The sequence below is a fragment of the Nelumbo nucifera genome, chromosome 1 (genome assembly GCF_055504915.1).
Source record: "Nelumbo nucifera cultivar China Antique chromosome 1, China Antique-T2T, whole genome shotgun sequence".
Classification (NCBI taxonomy): Eukaryota; Viridiplantae; Streptophyta; class Magnoliopsida; order Proteales; family Nelumbonaceae; genus Nelumbo; species Nelumbo nucifera.
The window spans coordinates 202,990,489-203,013,439 of record NC_142649.1 but is presented as its reverse complement, the minus strand read 5'-3'; the positions used below and the strand labels follow the sequence as shown (position 1 = coordinate 203,013,439).

General features: G+C 39.8%; 1 protein-coding gene across 7 annotated transcripts in view; it reads right to left on the bottom strand.

Annotated features, from left to right (window-relative positions):
• ALG12 (homolog of asparagine-linked glycosylation 12) overlaps positions 1–22,951 on the bottom strand; it is a 108,995-nt gene that overhangs the window by 2,802 nt on the left and 83,242 nt on the right. The gene's annotated exons all lie outside the window — the stretch shown is intronic.

The window sequence follows — 22,951 nt, the reverse complement described above, 5'->3', positions numbered from 1 at the left end:
GGGATGCTATAGTGTAGTTTATGCCTGTAAGTAGAACTGAATGATCATGATTCATGCAGTAGACCTTGAAAATGTCGGCTTTCATGGTAACAGGTATTTTGGTGCATAGAAGACAATCAACAGCACCCATAAAAGAAATGACTTGTTGCAAGTTAAAGGGGTAGAAGGTGATGAGGGCGGATTTGGCCCTCCAATGACATTATGACACCTGGCACCTCATGCCAACTAAGTGCAGCCTCTTGACAACTAGACAGCTCGAGCTCGCCCTCATAGCCTGGCAACTTAGACAACTCAGCACTGCACAAGCAGCTCACCACTTACGGGCAGCTCGCCTCCTAGTCAGACCGACCACCGCATGACAACCCTGCGGAGCTCACCACCGTACCCCGCATTTTACGGGATTGTGACTTGTAACGGCTATATTAGCTCACCCACTCCCCGAGTCAGGCGGAAATGGGCAACCTTACCGGTTGGTGGCTTTATCCCCACCTAACACGAAAGCAGGTCCCGTCACAGCAGGAATCCAGGAATTGCTCCACCAAACCCACGAGGACTCCAATATATAAAGGCCTCACCCCCTAGGGGCGAGAAAGGAGAGGTAATCCCTGCTCTCTAGCTCTCTCATTCTCTTATATCATTTTCAGCTCTACTAAGTGCTGACTTAGCCATCGGAGTGACCTCGCCGGGTAAACACCCCCGGGTTCTCTGATTCAGTTCCCGCAGATCCCTCAGTTCCCACCGTCTACAAAGAGGAGAAAATCATCTCCTCTAGGGAGCAGTCGGATTGCACTACACTAGGGAGCTCCACTTCAGCCCATGAGTCACAGGCCACTTGGGAGTAGACCAACTGACGAGGTACTTAGCCAAAAAAACTGATATGTGACCAGAAACCGTTACATCAGAAGGGTTAGGGGTAGACCAAAAAGGACATGAATAGAAGTATATAGAAATGATTTAAGTGCCAATAATTTAACAGTGGATATGGCATTAAACATAACAGAATGGAAAAACAAGATTCACGTGATAGTGGGACAAAAAACATGGCTCTTGATAGAGCATGATAGTGGGACAATTTTGTGTAGACAACCCCAAATGGTCGGAACTAAAGCTGAGTTAAGTGTAGCTTGTAAAATAAAGATAGATCCTAAGCAAGGTTTAAAATTTTACAATTTATCAACTGATACGGGCTGATGAATATCATTCAGGCAAGGACCCGATATGGAAAACACATAGAATTCCATAGTTGGCCCAATACAAACCGATACAATGTGTATATTGATTGATACATTGGGAATTTTGGATTATATTGAAACTTTAATTTGGTTCTCTCATTTAATAACTGCTATATTTGATATTAATTCCTATATTTAAGGCATCAGTACTCCTCAAGGATTTAAATATCGACACGGTACGCCCCGCCCGATACGGGGCGTATCGTATCGGTATCGATCATAAGAGATACGGGAAACGCTACGAACAGATGGGTCCTCTGAATCAGACCGTATCGGAGCAATATGCATCATCGCGCATGTGCACAGACTTGAACACGTCTGAATGCCACTAAGGCAACCGTTAGCCCTTGTTAAAAAGTGAAGCAAAATAATTCTTTATTAATGCCTACATGTAATCCTAACAAATAACATATATTTATGTTCAATAATTCTAAGTAAAGATTAAATAATATTATTTAAATTTAATATTTTATAAACTAATGGAGTAAATAATTTCTCAAATCCGCATTCATATCAAAAAGAGGTTTTTAATCTCAAAAAATTTATACAAATAAAAATATTAATATAGAATAATAATTTTAGTACTTAAAATTTATAAATTTGAATGTGAAATGTATCTTAAAAATTTTATAAATTATTAATTAATATTTTAATTTGCATTAAATAAAAATATATTTATTATTTACAAAAATGACAATTTATTTCAAAAATTTATAAAAATAATAATATTAATAATAATATAATAAGTTTAGTAATTAAAAATTATGAATTTGCATACAATATGTATCTTAGAAATTTTAGTATCTTTGAGAGAGTTTAATTTAAGATTATATGTTTTTATAAATTATTAATTGATATTTTAATTACATTTTATAATAACATTTTTATTGTTTACCAAACATTTGAGAATTAATTTTTAGTTGATTATTTAGTTAATGTTAAAATGTAAAAATATAAAAATAAAAGCAATTGATATAATAATTACATATAATAGTTGCATGTGTTTTGTGACATGAACTTCAAGTGAAAATAAATAATTGCTTTGTACATGTATTAATTTATGAAAATTTATATAATATATTTTAGGACTCTAGATTGATACATTATCAATAAAAATTGCATGATTTCTATGCATCCCGCTATATTAATTGTAATATATTTATTCACAAATACCATTAGAATATACATTTTCTATGCATTTATACATTTATTTTGACTATTTTAGCCTTAAATGTAATGTTATTAATATATTTATGGAATTTATATGCATTTCCTGATGTATCCAAGCGTCTCCATGTTTTTTCATCCGTATCCATGCGTTTCCAAAGCGTATCCGTATCCAAGTGGTTCGATACGATACCTGATACCGATACTTTAATCCTTGGTACTCCTATATTTAATGTTAATTTAAATTGAAATTTCAATTTCAAATGTTAACTCCTACATTTAAGGGAACATTAATTAGGGGTGCAAGTCGGGCGGATTGGGCTGGGTTTATGGTCAACCCGGGCCTGGCCCTAAAATTTGGGCTTAAGGCGCGAGCCTGAGGTCAAGCTCGATTTTCCCAACCTAAGCCCAACTCGCACTATAATATGATAAACTTGGGTTGGGCTCAGGTTGGTCAATACTGTAAAATTATACATATATATGTATATTTATGCAAATATGTATGCAAAATATGTATGTGTAAATATGTATGCAAATTTTACATATATACATATATATAAATGTGTATAGTTTGATCAAGCTCGCTCAGGCTGGGCTCAGGCTACGTAAGAGCTAGGCCTGGGCCCAGCCTGCAAAATAAAAAAGCCCAACTTCTTGGGCCCAAGCCCAACCAAGGACCAAAAATCCAAGCCCAACCCGTGTAAAATTTTGGGCTGGACCTGCCCAAGTTGCACCCTTAACGTTAATCACTCCTATCATACATTTAAGACAACATTAAACATGCCATTAAACACCCCCTTTAGGCCTTAGTTATAAAACTACAAATAGGTAATAAGAAGGTTTCAACCCTAGTCAATTGTTTGTTATAATCACAAGTTCACAACTATACCATATTTTAATTGTTTGTTATAATTGTATTCATTTCTATCCTTAAGCAAACTTTCTCTTCTTTATGGATATTTGTCAATTAACGCTAAAATTGAATATTAAAAACTACATACTAAAAAATATTTATAAAAATTATATTAATTTTATGAAAATTAATACAAATTTTAGTTCTTTCGTCATTTTTCAATGGTCACCAATTGTGTTTCAATATTTAACACATACAAAGAATTGAAGTATGGTTTTTTATGTTTAAATAACTTATCATATGAAGATTGCACTTATAACTATTAATATATTTTATAGGATTTATTTGGGCTTTCTAGTGTATCCATGCACACCTTGATTTTTCATCTATATCCATGCATATCAAAACCGTATCCCAATACATCTCTTAAAATTGTCTTACTGAAACATTTTGCATTCCTATCCGAAATATCTTAGGATCCAGCCCCAGCAAATACCAAGAATGCAATCAAAGCTTTTACTGAGAGAATCTAATCCAAATCAAGTGGGTTCCACTTGAGTTAATAACCAACTAATTGGGACTTCTGAGATGGGCATAATTTTGTAGACATTAGGCTAAGTCAACAACCTACTAGGCTTAGGCATGCTAGTGCAATTAGTAGGCCCATGGAATAAAAGCTGGATTCACATTGATTTGTAAAAAAACAATTCTGGCTTAAATTTGTAGGCATTAGCTCGAGTCAACAACTTATTAGACTTGGGCTTTGTAGAGCAACTTTATAAGCCCATGGCCCTAAGCCATGGGCACATTGATTTCTTTAAAAGAAAATTCTTAGTCCATCATGTGAGCTATACATCTAGGCTAGCATAAACCTTATGGGTTTGGCTTTCATGCAAACCACCCCACATCATCACTATTTGATAAAAGAAAAAAGAAAATAACTTGTCCTTGAGATATAAAGAGCTTAGAAGATGAAAATTGGTTTGCCACTAGGGGTAGGATAATCCACAATGCTAGAAGTTTCACAAAGTATTCTAGAAACTTAGGTTATAAGACAGATATGTTCTACAAAACTAGGAAAAGTTCTTTAAAATAATCCACTCCTAAAGAAAAATGGCACATTCAATATATTGTTGCTCTGAGTTTTCAGTTCTTTTCAAATTTAGAACATTTTCATCGACCTTCTTAATTCTACTGGTACATCCAGTGATTTAAAAGGTGTGCCTTGTTGTAATGTGTAGAGGCCTGCGGCCTAGTACAGGTTTTTTCTGTCTTTTCTCATTGTATTAGTTATGAGCTGTCGCCCTAAGTATAAATACTAACTTAGGCGCCGCCAGCTACAGTGCTTTGAATAGATTTCTCTTTTCTCTCTTCTCTCTTCTAGTTCTATTGAACTACATGGTATCAGAGCTCTGATCTGGGCACAACCTTCTCAGATCTAGTTTTCTTTTCTTTTCTGAAAAAAAGCTATTCTGATTGAAGACTCCATCGTGTGCTTCTTCTGGACACAACTTTCAGCCCTCTTTTTTTTTCTTTCTTTTCTCTTGGTTGCTGTACCAAGAAGGGTGTGGTGGCAGCTGAATGCAGTAAAAGATATATCTAGATCTGTGGTGGCAACCGAATGCAGTAAGGTGTTTTTCTGGGTTTGTGGTGGCAGCCAAATGCATTCAAACTTGTCTTTTCTGAGGGTTTTCTATGTGCTGTGGGTCATGGAAGCCAGGTATGTACTGTTACATTCATAAGTAAATTTTGACCACTGTGAATGTCACAGTTCTGGGGTCGTAGGGACTGGTTGTCTCCTCCTCTTGCAAACCAAAGTGTTTCAGCTAAGAGTTATTGACCTACAGTGCTGTTAAACCTGTGTTTTTGGAGCCTATTTATTTTTCCAAAGAGAAAACCCTCTATATCAGATTGGTTTTTTTAAAAAACAGCAGTAATATTTCTGTGGAAATGGTTACTGAGGATTCTGCAACCTCTGACATTACTTCACAGCAAGGAAAAAATGGGGGAATGGACAGCATGGATTTCTCTGCATATTACCCCCTTTGATGGCCTGAACTATCTGGAATGGTCCAAAGGCATCAAACTTTATATCACAGCTAGGGGGAAGGCTGGTTATATAAGTGGAAAAATAAAAGAACCAAAGTCTGGTACTGCTGAACATGATCGATGGGATCAAGAGAACAGCATGGTTATGTCACGACTGTTAGGCTCCATGTTGCCTCATGTAAAGAAAAATTTCATATGCGCGCTTACACAGCTTGTGAAATTTGGGAACAAGCCAAGGCAACCTATTCTGAACAAAGTCACTTTGCCAAGATTTACCAGCTTTAAGTAGAATCATCTACTTGTAAGAAAGGGGACCGTGGCCAATCTACATATTATTCAGCCCTTACAGTGGTCTGGAAGGAACTGGACTATTATCAGACTATTGACTGGAAGAATGATGAAGATGCACAGGCCTACAAAAAACTTGTCTTCCCAGCAGCAGGTTTTTGCTTTCTTGCATGGGCTGAATCTAGCTTATGAGCCTCTCTGGGTGGAGATTTTGGGAAGTAGAGAACTTCCTTCAGTTCAAGAAGTATATGCCCTAGTCCAATTTAAAGAGAGCAGAAAAAATCTAATGAATGTTTCTGAGGGGGAGCAGCTTGTTGCCCTAGCTGCAAGAAGGGGGGGGGGGGGTAACACAAGAATGAAAAAGGGAGAACCAAGGAAAGGTGAAGATAAGGATAAATTGTGGTGTACTCACTACCAGAAGCCTAGACACTCAGGAAACCTATTGGGAGTTGGTGGGTAAGCCCAAGTGGGCAACCAAAAATCAAGACACTTCAAAGGAGCCTCTTCAGAAGAAATTTAGTTATGCAAATCTGGCCACACAAGACTATCAGCAAAATAATCAAACTATTGTGTTTCCTCAAGAGCATCCTAGTGGTTCTGATCCCAAGGAAGACATCATCAACTCCTTAAGAGATCATTTGGAATTGTATGGTAGGACACTCAAGTAGTTGGATAGGTCGGTTCCTACCCCTTCTACCTCATTCGCTTCTACATCAGGTAAATGTGCTTCTGCATTTCATGTGTGTACCTCTGCTCCCGAGTCACCTTGGGTCATTGACAAAGGGGCATCAACCATATGACTGGTAAGTCAAATCTCTTTCAGACCTACACTCTTCTCTCTGGAAGGGATAAAGTGAGACTTGTTGATGGGTCTCTATCCACCATTACTGGTCAGAGATCTGTATCCCTTCCTGATGGCCTTGTCTTATCCCATACCCTTCATGTTCCTAAACTTCTTATTAATTTGTTATCTATAAGCAGTATTACTCAGTCTTTAAACTATCGTGTAACCTTTTTTCTTCATTCTTGTGTTTTCCAGGATTTAACCTTGGGGAGGATGATTGGTAAAGGATATATGGTTGATGGCCTCTACATCTTGGAGAATAAAGTCAGCCCTACGGCATCAGCCACTGTGAATCTTATGAGTTAGTCTATGAGTCAATCTACAAACAGTCAACTGTGGTTATGGCATAACCACCTTGGTCATTTGTCCCGAGTCTTTGAAAGTTATGTTTCTTGAATTGTTCAAGTCAGTGTCTATTACTAGTTTACATTGTGAAACGTGTCAGTTGAGTAAGCATTGTAGAACAACTTTTTCATCAAATAATAAAAGATCTACTTTGCCTTTCCATGTTGTCTTTTCTGATGTTTGGGGCCCTGTAAACATACCTACTGAGGGTGGGTACATGTACTTTATTAGCTTTGTTGACAGATGTTATTGTATGTACTGTACACAGATTTAGTGCCCACAGGGGTATTTTTGTAATTTCTATACCACTTGTGTTGTACAACCAGTATAGTATAAATACAAATGCTTCACTCGCATGAAGCAAGTTCTTTTGAGGCATTAAGTCCGCCAACCTCTTCTCTCTTCTTCTTCTTCTTCTTCCTTCTCTTCCTCTTCTTTCTCTTGCAAAACATGGTATCAGAGCGGAACCGTCCAAGCCTGGAAAACAACCAGCTGAGGTCACTATATTCCTGATGTTCGAAGGCAAGGAAGAGAAATCATTCTCTAGTGCTGCGGTTAGTCTCCAATGCCGAGTAGAATTAGCTTGACTGTTCAACTTCCTAGACAGAAAAGGGTTCTGCTATGAAGTTTTTTTTCATCCTACAACCCAGGTGCTAGTATCTGTAGTTGCTTGGCTGAGAAGACTGTAGAAAACTATCACCTGATGTACGAAGAAGGGTTCTGGCTTGCAGAGAAGATGGTGTCCAAGAGTGTATTGCCTATCCACTGTTCGGGTGACCTGGTACTCAACTGAAGTTTTCTTATTGTTCTCTTCTTGCTCTCTTCGATGGACTGTTAATGCCCTAAAATCTGAGTAGGGTGACTGTTTGGCTACATTTTTTTTTCTCTTCTCTTGTGTGTTACTGCTATTCAGCTACTCTAAGTAACTGTTGATGCCCTAAACACGCAGTGACTGTTCGGCTGCCCTGAAATTGGTATCAGCCGATTAGGTGTGTGGTGAACTACCACTTTGTATTTCTGTTCCTACTGAGAAGTTGCATGAAAGTTATAAAACTGTAGGTCATTCAGACCTGGTTACACTGCAAGTGCAATGTTCATATGTTGTTCTGTGGACTCCTACAAACTGTAGGTCATACAAACTAGTACTGCAGCTGCAGTGTTTGTGCTTGGTTCTCTGTGAAACCGAAAATCAGCAAGTGCTTAGTTGTGGACTGTAGCAGCTCTGTAAGGCAGTGTGCCTTGGGTTTTGTGTACTCCTAAACCTAGAATCATGAATAGTGAAGATTCAGCCACATCCGGAATCTCCACAATGTTGAATAGAATGAGTGGGGGCAGTGACCTATCCTTCCCTATGGCTGTTGTTCCTCTTGATGGGTTAAATTACCTAGAGTGGTCAAGAGGGATCAAGTTATACATAACTGCAAGGGGAAAAATAGGCTATATAAATGGAAGAATCAAAGAACCGCTTTCTGGAAATGCTGAACATGATAGATGGGATCAGGAGAATAGTATGGTTATGTCGTGGCTCTTGATCTCCATGCAACCACAAATAAGGAAGAACTTCATGTGGGCTGAAACTGCAAATGAGATCTGGGAACAGGCAAAATCCACATATTCTGAACTACGACACTATGCCAAGATCTATCAACTGCAAGTAGCATCATCTACTTGTCAACAGGGGGAGAGAAGTTTATCAGTTTATTACTCTGACTTGACCTCTGTTTGGAAGGAGTTGGACCATTACCAGAATATTGATTAGAAGTGTGATGAAGATGCCAAATTGTATAAGAAACTCGTCTCACAGCAAAGAGTGTTTGCCTTTTTGCATGGTCTCAATCCTATCTATGAATCCATCAGAGTACAAATTCTCAGTTCTAAGGATCTTCCATCAATTCAGGAGGTCTATGCTCTTGTCCAGTCTGAAGAGAGCAGGAGAAACTTGATGAACAACACCGGAGGGGATGCAATTGTGTTGGCGGCAAAAGGGGGTGCCTCTACTAGTGGTGGATCTTCTTCCAGGAGAGGGGGTCTCCAGAAGAAAACAGAAGATAAGGAGAAATTGTGGTGCACTAACTGTCAGAAGCCCCGACACACCAAAGATTCTTGTTGGGATCTTCATGGGAAACAAAAATGGGCTCAAGATCTGCCTAAGAAGCAAGGCTCAGATGTAATTAAAAGGCCCGGGCAACAAGGTACCAAGAAACACCAATGGCCAACATGGTTATTTGGGAGCATCAACCCTCCACTTCTACTGTGACTCAAACACCACATGGCCAACATAGCTACTCTGGATCTGACCCAAGGGAGGATATTGTAAACTCCTTCCGTGACCAACTGGAGCTTTATGGTAGAACAATTCGCCAGATGGATGCTCCTCCCACAACCTCATTTGCATCCACGTCAGGTAATCCTGCCACAACTTTCCATGTTGCTTCTCACAACCTTGACTCTCCATGGATCATTGATTCTGGAGCGTCAAAACACATGATTGGTATGTCCTCTTACTTTCAAACTTATCACCCTCTTTCCGGAAGAGATAAAGTGAGACTAGCTGATGGATCATACACTTCCATAGCTGGTCAGGGAACTCTCTCTCTTCTTCTCGGCCTTACACTTTTCGATGTTCTTCATGTTCCAAAATTTCCTATGAATTTGTTCTCAGTCAGTAGTGTTACAAATTCCTTAAACTGTTCTGTGACTTTTTTCCCTTCCTATTGTGTGATTCAAGATCTGGCCTCGGGGAGGACGATTGGTAGGGGACGTATGGTTGATGGACTCTAAATGCTGGAGAATACGACTGGCCTTCATGTTACAGAGTCTATGAGTCAGTTCAGAAAGAGTAAAATGTATTTGTGGCATTGTCGCCTAGCTCATTTGTCTTTTGAGTCCTTGAAAGTTGTTTTTCCAGAACTGTGTAAGTCGGTGTCTGTTTCTGATTTCTCTTGTCAAACGTGTCAATTAAGCAAGCATTGTAGAACTCATTTCCTTCAAAAGAATAGTAAATCTAAGTTTCCTTTTCACATTGTGCATTCTAATGTGTGGGGCCCTGTTACTTTACCTTCTGAGAGTGGCTACAAGTATTTCATTACTTTCATTGACGATTATTCCAGATACACTTGGGTATACCCAATGCGAACCCGTGAGGAAGTACCAAAAATTATCCAAGATTTTCAGCGAATGATCTTCACGCAATTTCAGACCGAGATACAAATATTTCAGTCAGACAATGCAAAAGAGCTTTTTCATAGTGACCTCACAGAGTTCTTTGCTTCACATTGCTTACTTCATCGGAGCTCTTGTGCCCGCACGCCACAACAAAATGGTGTGGCTGAACAGAAGAACCGACACCTTCTTGAAGTGGCATGGGGTTTACTACTTCATATGAATGTTCCCAAACGATTTTGTCTTGAGGATGTTCTTTGTTCTACATACCTCATTAAACGAATGCCCTCTCGTTGGTTAGAGTACAAAGCCCCACATCAGCTTCTCTTCCCTAAGGCCCCTCTTCTTTCTATCCCTCCTCGTGTTTTTGGTTGTCGGTCCTTTGTCCAAAACCTATCTCCCACCCTGGGGAAATTGGACTCTCGTGCTATCCCGTGCATATTTCTTGGCTACTCATTCTCTCAAAAAGGGTATCGTTGCTTTGATCCTATTTCTCGAAGATTCTATGTCTCCATGGATGTTACCTTCTATGAAGATGAGCCCTTCTTTCCTGTTTCTCCTCAAGGGGAGTGTAGGCATGAGGAGAAACTGGTTCAACTTCCTCCTCTTCCTAATCCTTCTCCTTCTCCCCCTTCTCTTCCTGATCCTCCACCTTTTCGTGTTTTTTCTCGTTGTCGTAAAGGCCAACCAAGTTCAAGAGCTGTATCTCAAGTGCCATCAAACTCCTCAGGGGAAGATGATACTCACTCAGGTAACTTGACTCCCAATGATGGTCCTGACCTTCCTGTTGCTAATGATCTTGACCTTCCTATTGCCCACAGGAAAAGTGTTAGGTTGTGCACCACTAAACACCCCATTTCCAACTTTGTTTCCTATGAGAACATCTCACCTTCATTTCGTGCCTTCCTTACCTCCATCGACAGTATCCCTATTCCCAAGACTGTGGCAGAAACTCTCTCAGTACCAGAATGGACAAATGCCATGAAGGAAGAAATTGATGCTCTTCATAAGAATGGCATGTGAGAACTTGTTGATCTCCCTAAGGGAAAGGATCCAGTTGGATGTAAATGGGTGTTCACTATTAAGCATGGGGCTGATGGAACCGTGGAGAGGTATAAAGCTCGTTTAGTGGCAAAGGGGTTTACTCAAGTATATGGAGTTGATTATGCAGAAACCTTTGCCCCTGTTGCCAAAATGAACTCTATTAGAGTACTTTGCTCTCTTGCTGCTAATCTGATTTGGGATCTACATTAGCTCGACATCAAGAATGCCTTCTTGAATGACCTTGAAGAGGAAGTTTATATGGTTCAACCCCCCGGTTTTCTAGCTCAAGGAAATGAACAGAAAGTGTGCAAGTTAAAGAAGTTTTTATATGGGCTAAAGCAATCACCAAGAGCTTGGTTCAGCAGATTTCATACTGCAGTTCCGCAGATGGGATACAAGCAATGTCAGTCAGATCACACACTGTTTGTGAAAAGGGGAGAAGGTAAAATGGCTACCCGAATAGTATATGTGGATGACATAATTGTTACTAACGACTGGAAGGATGAAATTCAAAGTTTAAAGGGTTTCCTTGCCACTCAGTTTGAAGTGAAAGATCTAGGACCTGCCAAATACTTCATTGGAATTGAGGTTGCCCAATCAAGAAAGGGTATATTTATCTCCCAAAGGAAATATGTCCTACACTTGCTTAAGGACACTGAAAATATTGGGGTTAAGCCAGCTGACTCTCCCATTGACCCCAACCATAAGTTAAGTGACAGCCAAGGTGAACCTCTTAAAGATGTGAAGCAATTTCAAAAGCTTGTAGGGAGATTGTTGTACCTCTCTATGACCCATCCAGATATAGCATATGTTGTTGGTGTCCTCAACCAGTTCATGCATGCACCTAGGACCACTCATCTTGAAGCAGTAGAGAGGATACTGCGGTATCTTAAGAAGTTCCTTGGTGCTGGCTTATTATTCCAGAAGCATGGACATTTGAGAGTTGAAATTTATACAGATGCGGATTGGGCTGGATCTCAAAGTGACAAAAGGTCTACTAGTGGTTACTGCACCTTTGTAGGAGGGAACCTTGTTACTTGGAGGAGTAAGAAACAAACGGTGGTGGCTAGATCCAGTGCTGAAGCTGAGTACCGTGCAATGGCACACGGAGTAGCCGAAGGTATGTGAATAAAGAATCTGTTGGGTGAGTTGGGTTTTCCAGTGGCAAACCCATGACTCTACTCTGTGATAACAAGGCAACTATAAGTATTGTTGCTAACCCGGTACTACATGATAGAACAAAGCACATTGAAGTTGACAAGCACTTTATCAGAGAGAAAGTCATCACGGGCGAATTATGTACATTATGAATTTATTGTAAATGAATAGAGTACACATTTGATTCATGTTCCTGTGGTGTGTTTCTGTGTAATACCCTTAAACTGGACACATAATGAGACTTGTGTTAGTTTAGAATGTTCACAGCCATTGGGTAAGTCTGGGGAGATTTATTCTGCCAAGGCTGACACTGGTGTGCTGCCAACTGTTGGGGTGGCTTGTCTCAGCTACCAGGGTGAGACCCGAAGCACATGCAGTGTAGGATTAATAGAACCTTTGAACCGGACCAGATTTCCAGTATTGCCCTGGACCTTGGAGATAGATGGCCAAAACTGGAAAGTTACACCTAACCCCTAGACTCGATTATGATACAACACTAGGTGTCGGATTGGGCTGTCTTTGATGTACCAATCAGTGAGATCCTTAGCGGGGGTCAAAACCAAGGTATGTTGGGACAGTCCGAGAATTCATTTGAGTGGGTGATCATAGTGACAGGATCAGCCCCTTTGTCGGACAAAGGTAATGATCGGGGATGCACTCTCTCTGATGGAAACCAAGACTGCCGGCAGCCGATTTCAATTGTTGAGATTTTGTTTTGCAAAATATATTTATATAAAGAGATATATATATATGTTATGGTTTCAAAATGATTTGCAAAAGGTTTTAATTCCCGGGATCCATGTAAGCAGAGAGTGCAACACTGTTCCTTGCAGTCAAGGGAGAGGTCTTCCCTTGTCGGGCAGTGTTTGATCATTATGGGCTGAGAGGTTAAGTGTAAGACCATTGAGGATAATACCTGATGGGCTAATTTTGCATCTGCCCATAGTCCCTAGGTGTTACAAGGTGGCTTGGCCCAGGGACCACTTAGGGTAAGTGTTGGGCCCATAGAGCCCATAAGATGGGTTTCAGGGGGTGCACTGTCCATAACAGTGTATTCGGCCAGGCCTTGTAACAAAGGCTGGGCTGAACCCATGTGGCTGATGTGTAGATCAATGTTTGGGTCCCACGCCATACAAGGAAGCCCAACTAGGTAACAGTTTGGAAGGCTAAGTGAGTACATAACCTTAAATGGGCCTTAAGCCCATTTCGAACTGGGCTGATTTGATCAATCAATTAAAAGGGGGCGAATTCTGAGATGGATCAGCTGATAGGATTGGGCATAGACCCTATCCACTTAGAGAGTCCAAGATCTAAATGAGATTTAGATCTGGAAGCCTCCTAATTGGATTAGGAGATGGCTGATCTGATCTAGAGATAAGATAAGGATTCTCCCTTATCACTTAAAGGGACTTCTAATCCAAATATGATTTAGATCAGCAACTCCTAATGTGATTAGGAGCTGATCCCTTTAAGATTATGAAAGGAGAAAGGGGCGGCAACTTGATGTTCAATTCTCTTCAGAGCTGAAATCACAAGAAGAGAGAATTGTGCACCCTGCGAGTATTCTCTTGCCGCCTCCTTACTGCCGCCGCCATTACTTTCAGTTCGATCTCCAATTCTTGGGATAAATCAAGATCTGATCTTGATACCAATCTTTTGGGAAAAGATTGATTGGAGCTGTACTCACAAGCCATCCAGTTGATTCTTGCAAAGGGTCAAGTTCTTTCGAAAGAACATTGCTGATTCTACTCCATCCTGCACTGCGCCATCTTCAGTGGGAGCAGATTTTGGATCCTTCCTTGGGCGTGAACACCTCCATTGGGAGATACTGTTTCTCCGTATCAGGTACATCCTCCCTCCTACTCCTTTTGGTTCAGATCTGATTTGGTTCATGGTTCAAGATTGATCCTTGAAATAATTTTAAAATAGGGAATTCGATTCCCTACAAAGATGGGAGAAATTTTTGAAATTCACCCAGTCCATTCCGCAAGACTTGGGCGTCCATGTGATGGATATCCCATCCCTTCAGAGTGTTGACAGATGTTATTGTATGTACTGTACACAGATTTAGTGCCCGCAGGGGTATTTTTGTAATTTCTATACCACTTGTGTTGTACGGCCAGTATAGTATAAATACAAATGCTTCACTCGCATGAAGCAAGTTCTTTTGAGGCATTAAGTCCGCCAGCCTCTTCTCTCTTCCTTCTTCTTCCTTCTTCTCTTCCTCTTCTTTCTCTTGCTCAACAAGCTTTATTGATGACTATTCGAGACACACTTGGCTATATCCTATGCATTAGAGAGAAGAGGTACCCAAGATTGTGCAAGATTTTCATCGCATGGTTTTCACTCAATTTCATGTTGAAGTCCAAATTTTTCAATCAGATAATGCGAAAGAGTATTTCCATCATGCCTTAGCCGAATTTTTCTCCTCACATGGATCTCTTCATAGAAGCTCATGTGCCAGAACACCACAATAGAATGGAGTTGATGAAAGGAAGAACCGCCATCTCCTCGAAGTTGCTTGTAGTATGATGCTTCACATGCATGTTCCAAAACGGTTTTGGGTTGATGCTGTGATGGCTGCAGCTTATGTTATTAATCACATGCCATCATGCCTCCTACAATACAAGGGCCCACATCAACTTATTTTCCCTCAATCCCCTTTATTTTCCATTCCTCTATGGGTGTTTGGGTGTAAGTGCTTTATTCATAATTTATCTCCTAACTGGGGTAAATTGGATCCCAAATCTGTTCCGTGTGTTTTCTTGGGTTATCCCTCTTTCCAGATGGGTTACAAATGCTTTAATCCGGTCACACATAAGTACTTTGTATCGATGGATGTATCCTTTTCTGAGTCTGAACCCTTCTTTCAAGCCTCCTCAAGGGGAGAATAGTGTAAAGGAGGAGAGGCAAGCTCCAACTCCTCAAATCCCTCTTTCCTTTATTCCTGACTCCTCTCCATTCCGTGTCTTCTTGAGGTGCCGTAAGGGATTGCTGAATTCAAAGGCTGTGGAGCAACTTGAGACTACATCCAACACCTTCTGACTCCTTGAAGGAAAATCCAAGTACCTTAGTTCCCTTTGATATTACTGAACCTATTGCTATTGATGATCCTACTAATGAGCTTGATGTTCCAATTGCTCATAGAAAAGAGGTTCGATCACTACTAAGCATCCTATTGCTCAGTTCTTATTCTATGAAAATGTTGCTCCCGCATTTTGTGCTTTTTTGATTGCCATTGATTCCATCTCCATTCCCAAAAGTATTGCAAAAGCCTTACCTATACCTAAATGGACAAAGGCAATGAAGGAAGAAATTAGTGCTCTTCACAAAAACAACACCTGGGAGTTGGTGAATCTTCCTGAAGGCAAGGTGCTAGTGGGATGCAAGTGGGTATTCACAGTAAAGCATAGAGAAGATGGGTTTGTTGAGGTATAAAGCCAGGTTAGTTGCAAAAGGGTATACTCAGGTATATGGGGTTGATTATGCAAAGGCTTTTGCCCCGGTTGCTAAAATGAACACTATCCGAATTATATTATCCTTGGCTGTTAACTTTGATTGGGAGTTCCACCAACTGGACATAAAAAATGCTTTCTTAAATGGGGATCTAGACGAAGAAGTTTACATGATTCAGCCTCTTATGTTTGTAGCACAAGGGTGTGAAGGGAAAGTTTGCAAACTAAAAAAATCTTTATATGGTTTGAAACAATCCCCAAGGGCCTAGTTCAGTAGATTTCACTTGGCTCTACAGCAAATTGGGTTCAAGCAGTGCCAATCTAACCATACTTTATTTGTCAAGACAAACCAAAAGAATGTTGTGGTATTAATTGTCTACGTTAATGACATTGTGATTACGGGGAATTGGGACTCTGAGATTAAAAAGGTCAAAGAATCCCTTGCTATGCAGTTTGAGGTGAAAGATTTGGGACAGCTATGCTATTTCCTTGGTATTGAGGTTGCCCGCTATACGTTAATGACATTATTGAAGAAAACCATTGGCTTGGTGATTGTATTGGAGAACCAGTGACAGATGTCAAGAAATTTCAGAGGTTGGTAGGAAGACTTCTCTACCTATCAATGACTCGGCCAGATATAGCTTATGCTGTTGGTGTTCTTAGTCAGTTTATACATGCACCAATATCCTCCCATCAAGAGGCAGTTAAGAGGGTACTCAGATATCTAAAGAAGTATCCAGAAACTGGGTTACTTTTCAAGAAACATGATCATATGAAAGTGGAAGTCTACACAAATGTAGATTGGGTTGGAGCAGTTGATGATAGGAAATCAACTAGTTGATATTGTACCTTTGTTGGTAGAAACATTACTTGATCACTTGGAGAAGCAAAAATCAAAGTGTAGTGGCCAGATCTAGTGTTGAGGCCAAGTATAGGGCCATGGCACATAAAGTTGCTGAAGTACTATGGGTGAAGAATTTGATTGGAGAGTTAGGCCTCTCGGTTGATGGCCCAATGTCTCTCTATTGTGACAAGGCAACCATTAATATTGCAACCAATCCAGTTCTTCATGATAGGACCAAGCATATTGAAATCGACAAGCACTTCATAAGGGAGAAACTTGAAAAGGGGAAAGTTTGTACTCCTTACAATAGTTCCAAGGAACAACTAGCTGATGTCCTTACAAAGGGTCTTCACTATTTGCAACATAATGAACTGTGTGACAAGTTGGGCATGATTGATATATATGCTCCAACTTGAGGGGGAGTGTTGTAATGTGTAGAGGCCTGTGGCCTAGTAAAGGTTTTTTCTGTCTTTTCTCATTGTATTAGTTATGAGTTGTCGCCCTAAGTATAAATACTAACTCAGGCGCCGCCAGCTATAGTACTTTGAACATATTTCTCTTTTCTCTCTTCTCTCTTCTAGTTCTATCGAATTACATGCCTGATGCACAGGTGAGGCACATTTTAGGGTTTGCACCTCACCTGGGCCCAGGCGCACCCTTTAAAAAGGTATGCCCCTAGTGTGCCTTTCGCCTCAGCCAATGCATGCACCTGATTTAACTTTTGCACTTTCTGTGTTTCTTAAGCATGGTGATTTGGTAGGAGGCTTCACCCCCAGACCCCAACTGAGCCCCTTGGGGCCAGCCCACAAGCCCATGTCAGGATATTAAATTCTTAACCCCTACATAAAAGCTGGTTTTATAATTTTAATTATGTTTCTTTATCTCTTAAAAATTGTTTATATTAAGAATGAATGAAGAATATTAGCAAAAAGGGACTTGTTTGGATTTGTTTGGGCTAATCTTGCATCTGCCCACAGTCCCTGGGTGTTACAAGGTGGCTTGGCCCAGGGACCACTTAGGGTAAGTGTTGGGCCCATAGAGCCCATTTGATGGGTTTCAGGGGGTGCACTGTTCATAGCAGTGTATTCGGCCAGGCCTTGTAGCAAAGGTTGGGCTGAACCCATGTGGCTGATGTGTAGATCAATGCTTGGGTCCCACGCCATACAAGGAAGCCCAACTGGGCAGCAGTTAGGAAGGTTAAGTGAGCACATAAGCTTAATGGGCCTTAACCCTATCCACTCAGAGAGTCCAGATCTAAATGTGATTTGGATCTGGAAACCTCCTAATAATATTAGGAGAAGGTTGATCCAATCTGCAAATAAGATAAGGGTTTATCCTTATCACCCAAAGAGATGTTTTGATCCAAATAAGATTTGGATCAGCAACTCCTAATTGGATTAGGAGCTGATCCTTTGGGGTTACAAATAAGGAGGGGGCGGCAGCCTTTAGAGAAGAAATACTCACATCCTCTTCAGAGCTGAAATCACAGAAGAAAGATTTCTACAATCCCTGCAAATATCTTTCTTGCTGCCTCCTTCCTGCAGCCGCCAGACATCCAGTTCGATCTCCAGTTGTGGGAGAAGTCAAAATTCGATCTTGACATCAGTTCTTTGAGAAAGAATTGATAGGAAGCTGTGCTCACGTGCCATCCTGCTGTTTCTTGCGAAGGACAGAATTCTTGGAGAAGAATACTGCTGATTCTGCTCCATTCTGCACTGCGCCATCTTCAGTGGAAGCAGTCTTTGGATCCTTCCTTGGACGTGAACACCTTCGTTGGGAGATACTATTTCTTCGTATCAGGTATAATCCTCTCCTACTCCTTTTGATTCAGATCTGGTTCAGTTTATGGTTCAAGATTGATCCTTGAAAATATGATTTTCTAAATAGGGAATGCGATTCCCAGTTGAAGGGAGAGAAAAATATTTGAAATTCGCCCCTTTATTCCGCAAGATTTGGGTGTCCATACGATGGATCTCTCATCCCTTCACTATGGGTGAAGAATTTGATTGGAGAGTTAGGCCTCTCGGTTGATGGCCCAATGTCTCTCTATTGTGACAAGGAAACCATTAATATTGCAACCAATCTAGTTCTTCATGATAGGACCAAGCATATTGAAATCGACAAGCACTTCATAAGGGAGAAACTTGAAAAGGGAAAAGTTTGTACTCCTTACATTAGTTCCAAGGAACAACTAGTTGATGTCCTTACAAAGGGTCTTCACTATTTGCAACATAATGAATTGTGTGACAAGTTGGGCATGATTGATATATATGATCCAACTTGAGAGGGAGTATTGTAATGTGTAGAGGCCTGTGGTCTAGTAAAGGTATTTTCTGTCTTTTCTCATTGTATTAGTTATGAGTTGTCGCCCTAAGTATAAATACTAACTCAGGCGCCGCCAGCTATAGTACTTTGAACATATTTCTCTTTTCTCTCTTCTCTCTTCTCTCTTCTCTCTTCTAGTTCTATCGAATTACATGCCTGATGCACAGGTGAGGCACATTTTAGGGTTTGCACCTCACCTGGGCCCAGGCGCACCCTTTAAAAAGGTATGCCCCTAGTGTGCCTTTCGCCTCAACCAATGCATGCACCTGATTTAACTTTTGCACTTTCTGTGTTTCTTAAGCATGATGATTTGGTAGGAGGCTTCACTCCCAAACCCCAACTGAGCCCCTTGGGGCCAGCCCACAAGCCCATGTTAGGATATTAAATTCTTAACCCCTACATAAAAGCTGGTTTTATAATTTTAATTATGTTTCTTTGTCTCTTAAAAATTGTTTATATTAAGAATGAATGAACAATATTAGCAAAAAGGGACTTGTTTGGATTTGTTTGGGCTAATTTTGAACTTATAATTAAAATTATAAAACCATTTTTTATGTATGGGTTAAGAATTTAAGATCCTAACATGGACTTGTTTGGGGTTGCCTCAAGGGGCTCAGTACAAAGCGGTCCATAGAATTAGAGGAATGTGACTAGGAAAGAAATAAAGAAACTGGAAATTTCATGTGCTTGTATTGTTAAATGCTTGAATATGTTTTATATGTTATGTTTATGTATTTTATTTAAGGCAAGGATCAAATTTTCGATACAATATGCCCCGTATCGAGCATATCGTATTATATCTTTTGGTTCCCCGAGAACCCATTTTTTTAATAATATATACAAGGCCTATTTATAGTTCAGTCCTCCTGGTGAATTGTGATAAATTCCCCCCTTGACACTGTTCCAAATTGTATGAATGCATTAGGATTTCTGAGGGGGACTGAAGTCACTGAACAATAAAACCCTATATATAAATATCTTTAAAACTGAAACTTAAAAAAAAACTAAAAAAAATAGGGGGGGTATCGTTCAAAGTACCGATACACCTCTGCTGATACACAGAGGTGTATCAATACTTTTGAACCATGATTTGAGGTAATAGGTTTTTTAAAACATTTAGTTTTAAATTTAAGTATGCATTTTTTAATTAATATTATTCTCAATACTATTTTTTTTTATTTTGCACAGTTTTTTTTTTTTTTTTGTTCTTTTCTGCATATTTGTACAGTTTTTTTGAAACATTGCGTGTATCTTCACTATGTTCATCAGCACTGGCATCTTGATCTAGAGCCTCAATTACAATTTGAAATTTAGTTTCTCCACCCTACTTCATTATGCCATCTTTTGGAAAATCAACCATAGGCCAACCCAAGAACTAGGAAACACTCCTGCACAATTTCAGATCAGTCATGCAGTACATTACAACATTAAAAGTTTTGGATTGCTCAATAAGAGGTTGAACCACCCTTCTTTTTTGTACAACCACAATCTCTTCAATGCATGGGAGATTTTCAGTTGTATTATCCCTACCATTAGATTTTTGAACACTGGCTGCAAGTGCGTGAGAAAATGTCTTCTCCTTCAAATCCAATTTATTTACACAATCATTCAAATTATTTAGCTTTTCAGCATGTCATTGAAGAATATGAACTTTTTGATTATTAGTGAACCTATAGGCATATATGTTTGATGGTTAGCAATGATCCTTGGCCCAAGAATTGGTCACTTTGTTAGAACACAATGACACACCATAAGATTTGATACCAAAAATGATACTGAAAAAGAAAATAAATGGATAAAAATCTTCCCTAGAAATTAAATATGAGGATTTTTTAAATCTGAGAGAAAACAAGGGAATCAGATTTCATGTTAATTCCACAAAATATACTTATTAAATTTGGAATACACCATTGATCCATCAGGAAGAAATAAGCTTCACTAAAAATTGATGGCCTCAAGCATTGATCATTGAATTTTGATTAATATTGTCAAGAAATAAATGCTTTAATGAAAACCATCAGAAATATGACAATTATGGATGGGCTTGAACAAAAAAAGTGCAAAGGGCATAGATGAGTGGCCAGACGCAAAATAAGAAACCAGAGAAGTACAATGCAAGTATCCAGTACCCTCTATTTGGGTACCTACCCCCAGTAAAAAATTATTATCACTAGTCATCAGCACCTTCTACTTATGTGGGATAGCATGAATATTGTTCCTCAATTCTACTCTACCTTGCCTCTGTAGAAAAATAGCTAAAGAATTTCCCCATAACATGAACTCAGGTTATGTTTCACCTTCAACTTGCAGAAACCACTCCTAAATGATGCATTCATTTATCTTTACATCACACGGCTGAAACATCACCGTCTGCCTTATCTTTTCTTGTCACCCATTGTCCTGGCTGACAGACCCATTTGGAATATCATTCCTCCTAGCTTTAACATTTCGATATCCCCCACTTCATTTATCTTATATATGTGCTGTCTGGATTAAAAAAAAAAAAAACAAATTTCTCTGCAAAACATGGCCATTGTTAAAGCAGTCCTATTCAGATTTCCATTCGGTTTTTAGCAATATTCCCTGTTCCCATAACAATCAAGAAGATCAATTCATCTACCCAACTCTAATTTATGGGAAACATCCCATTCTGAAGCTATAGGCCATGGAAAGGGAAAATGGTATATAAGTAACCTTATGAGGATACAAGTAGGATGTAATGTAGTTAGGTTCCTTCACACCCACCTCATCTCATGTAATTGTTCCTTCACAACCACTATTGTACCATCTCAGAATTATGCTCATGCTTGCCCGTTCAAATTGGATTCCCTTCTAAGACTGAAAGCACCACCCTCCCAACTATGGGCCCTCAATTCTAGACAATAAATACATCATGCATCCTCTTTGGTTCTCTTCCAATTGCTGTCTGCATAACAACCTGTTTTGATATAAAAACTGTAAAAGAAGAAAAGAAAGAGAAGAAAAGGTTTCAGCTGAGAAAGAAAGAGAACAGAGATAGAAGAGAATGGAAGAAGCTCAGAATTAGGTCTGACCACCCCTTTACTTAGATTATATACTCATAAATAAAAGAGAGTACAAAGACAAGTATTCCCTTAGTAAGCCGGCAACTTGTGAGAATTTAAAAACGCTCTTAACTTAAAACATAAACTAATGGGCCTAAGGCCCAATAACTCCCTAACTATGCAATGTAAATAAAAAACATGTTATATCAGCCCAAAACTCAACACTCCCCCTCAAGTTGGGAATAAATGTCACACATTCCCAACTTGCGTAGATCATACTCCAGCTTGTTTCTTGCAACTCCTTTTATAAGAACATCAGCAAGCTGCAAGTCAGATGCAACATATGGCAAGCAAACTTCTCCGGATGTCACCCTTTCCCTTATAAAGTGTCTATCCACTTCTATATGCTTCATCCTATCATGCTGAATTGGGTTGTGGGCAATGTTAATTGCCACCAGATTGTCACAATATAGCATCATAGGTTCTTCAGCCTCAACTCCAATCTCCCCTAACAAGTAACGGATCCAGAGGAGCTCTGAAATACCATGTGCCATGGCTCTGTATTCAGCTTTTGCACTTAACCTTGCCACAATTGTCTGTTATCTAGGCACCCTGCCCAATCAACATCTGTGTAAGCCTCTAACTTCAACTGTCCATGATCAGCAAGCAGTATGCCTCTACTTGGGTGTCCCTTCAAATAGGAAAGTATCCTGTAAATAACCTCCCAATGCTGAACTCATGGGGCATGCATGCATTGACTCACCACACTCATTGCATAAGAGATGTTTGGTTGTATCATACATAAGTATAGCAACCGCCACACTAACCTTTGATATCTTGGAACAACCTTCACTAGTTCACCCTCTGAAGAATTTATCTTGTGGTTCTGACCAATAGGTGTATCAACTGCCCTTGCCCCAAGCTTTCTTGTCTCCTGTAGTAGATCTAAAACATACTTCCTCTGTGAGATGAAGATCCCATGCTTGAACCTTGCCACTTCAGTGCCCAGAAAGTACTTCAGCTCCCCAAGGTCCTTAATCTCAAACTCTTTGTGCATATTCTTCTTCAAGGTATCAATCTCACTCAAATCATTTCCTATAACTACAATGTCATCCACATACACTATCAAAACTGACACCAGTGACCCCCTCCTTTTCACAAA